Here is a 2,849-nt window from a genome sequence, read left to right on the forward strand (position 1 = left end):
AAAAAAAAAAAAAAAAAAAAAAAAAAAAGAAAAAGAAAAAAAAGAAAGAAAAAGAACTTGCTATCAGGATATCTAATTTACAAAAGCCTAAGATGTCATTATTCCACACCAGCTTATCTTCTTGTATTTTTTTTTCCTCTATCAAAGCCTATATCATTTCACCAAGCCCAAATCAAAATAACTCCAGATTACCTCAAGGTGGGAGAGGTGTTTAAGAAAACAAGCCAGAATTAGATAAAATAAAACTTACTTTATCAAATAGGATGGACACCATTTCTCCCAAGAAAACTGTCTCCAAAAGTAAACAAGAAAGATCAATCTGGTAAATTCACTGCCGACAGGTTCCCCTGTAAGGTATCGGGTTCAGGCAGGTGGAGGCCAAAGGATCCTAATTAAAGTTAATTAACAGGCCAGTAGTCTTAGCATGGATAACAAGCAGGGTGCGGGGCAGCACAGAGAACCGGGCAAAGTCACGATCTCTACAGAGTAAATAACTTGGTGCCTGAAACTCACTACAGTCCCTTCTTATTGAAGGTGGGGGAGAGAAATGGAGGGAGTGTCTAGCTGTCTATCCGGATCGTCACCCTCCCGGGTCAAATCCCAGAAGTGGAGTTCTTGTATCACTTACCGGCTTCTGGTTTCCTTTCAGACGCCCACACGCGGGAGCGAAATCCAAGGGGCGGACACCAGAGCTGAGCACTTTGCGCTCTGGAAATTTACCCTGTGAAGTGGCGAAAAGCCCCAGCCCCGACAGACAGTCCTCCCACCCCGGCCCAGCCCTCCCGAGACCCCGGGTACCCGCCTTGCGCGCCGGCCGGGGAGTTCGAAAAGCGAGGTGAGGCGGGGTTGGGAAGCCCAGCGCCCGCGCCTCTCCCAGCCCTGGGCACTCGGTCCTCGCCCCTCTCCCCGAGGCGCCAGGCCTCCTCTTTCCCCGTTCCCGCCGGCTGCCCGTGGCCGCCTCTGCTGCGGGCGGCGCTGTTAGTGGGGCCGGCGCTCCGCGGCCGCCGCACCTGGAGGCGGGGAGCGCGGGGAGCGCGGGCCGCGGACCCGCGCGCAGCTCCGGAAACGCCGAGCCGGCGCCCGCGCCTTGCTCAGGTGCTCCTGCGCCTCGCCTGGGCCGCGGCTTCCTCTCAGCCCGCGGGGGCGGGGAGCCGGCGACCCACGCGGGGGCAGCCGGAGCTCAACGGCGGGGGCGGCCCAGCCGGCCGTCCTGGTTCCGCAGCATAGTTGGGCGACTGACTCAGTCCGCCGCGACTTGGCCGCGCCTGGCACCCTCGCCACCTGGCGCACCTCGGCCCGGAGGCGCCGGGCCCTGACGGGGAAGCTGCGAGGGCGCGCCCTGGAGCCCCGAGCGACAAGGGCATTACCCACCTTCCGCGGGCGGTGATGCCCGGGACCCTGTCTTGGCTCCTCCTGGCCAGTAGGTTTGTCTGTGCGCACTCATGGGGGTTGAATGTCAAATGGGCGGAACCTCGCCCCTACTGATTATTACTATTACTCTTCCAAGTACTTTCAGTGTTAGCTCAGCGTTTCCCAAACTGAAGACTCATCTAGGGCACTAATTTCCCCAGGCTGCTTCTATGTAAATGTGCTCCTTCTTGCACCTGTGGTGGTTAGATCCCGGAGGGAGAAGCATTTCCCCTTTGAGTTGGACTCTGACAAAGGAGGCAGCGAAGGAAAATAGGTGATCCTAAAGAAACCTCGTGGACCTGCAAATACCTAAGCTTCCGTAAAATCCAGTTGTTTGCAAGTGAGTTCACAGACCAACTACTTTTTTTTTTTTTTTTTTTTTTTGGTCAGGCTGGAGTGCAGTGACGCGATCTCGGCTCATTGAGACCTCCGCCTCTGGGTCCAAGCTGTCCTCCCACATCAGCCTCCCAAGTAACTGGGATTACAGGCGTGCACTATCAGCCAGGCAAATTTTTGTATTTTTGGTATAGACTGGATTTCGCCATGTTGCCCAGGCTGGTCTCAAACTCCTTACCTCAAGCGATCCACTTGCCTTGGCCTCCCAAAGTGCTGGGATTACAGGTGTGAGACACCGCCCCCTACCAGCTTTTTAAAATTATTATTATTATTAATATATAAACGTCTCCCACAGGCTACCTGACAATCTCTTCGTTAAAAGGTGAAATGTATTTATCTTTTCCCTGCACCTGTTGGTGGAAGTGACGCAATTAGGGAAAGCACAGACCTTGTTATTAAAGTGAGATAATTGGTAAAGTGCGGAAAGAGGGAGGCTTCCCAGGAGCCTGGCCCCTTAGGATTCTTCAGTCATCACCTTCACCAAACTACCTGCCCAAAAGCACCATCCTTCCCTGGGGAGACTCTGAAGCAGCTCTGTCTTGAGAGATACCAAATATCCAGTTCCTTTGGGAGGATCCGAGCACTTTGGGAGGCAGAGGCAGGCAGATGACCTGAGGTCAGGAGTTCAGGACTAGTCTGGCCAACATGGAAAAACCTAGTCTCTACTAAAAATACAAAAAAATTATCCAGGCGTGGTGGTGGGCGTCTATAATCCCAGCTACTCAGGAGGCTGAGGCAGGAGAATCGCCTGAACCCAGGAGTGGAAGTTGCAGTGAGCTGAGACCGTGCCACTGCACTCCAGCCTGGGGGACAGGATCAAACCTCCATCTCAAAAAAAAAAAAAAAAAAAAAAAGCTAAAAAAAAATTAAAGTATGAAAATCTGTTTACTGTCAAGACCATGGGAACATATATTCCCAGTAATTTTCATCTAGGCTGGAATGATATCAGCATGACCAGCTCCTGCCCATATTTCTTAGATTTTTAGTAAGAAAGCAGATAAAGATGTGTCTTTGCCTATCTACGTATTTGCTATTCTGATCCC

The 2,849-nt window shown here is 52.2% G+C and overlaps 1 protein-coding gene across 5 annotated transcripts in view; it reads right to left on the reverse strand.

Annotated features, from left to right (window-relative positions):
* The window catches only part of ARAP2 (ArfGAP with RhoGAP domain, ankyrin repeat and PH domain 2), a 183,938-nt gene extending 182,421 nt beyond the window's left edge, over positions 1-1,517 (reverse strand). For 2 of the 5 annotated variants that reach the window (XM_032273757.1, XM_032273746.1), the window contains exon 1: positions 629-791. The gene's annotated coding sequence lies outside the window, so the exon portion shown is untranslated. The other 3 variants (XM_032273755.1, XM_032273753.1, XM_032273751.1) reach the window with 3 other exon arrangements.
* Between the last annotated feature and the right edge of the window lie 1,332 nt (positions 1,518-2,849).

Source organism: Sapajus apella, unplaced genomic scaffold, assembly GCF_009761245.1.
Source record: "Sapajus apella isolate SASKATOON/1434 unplaced genomic scaffold, GSC_monkey_1.0 scaffold5, whole genome shotgun sequence".
Taxonomy (NCBI): Eukaryota; Metazoa; Chordata; class Mammalia; order Primates; family Cebidae; genus Sapajus; species Sapajus apella.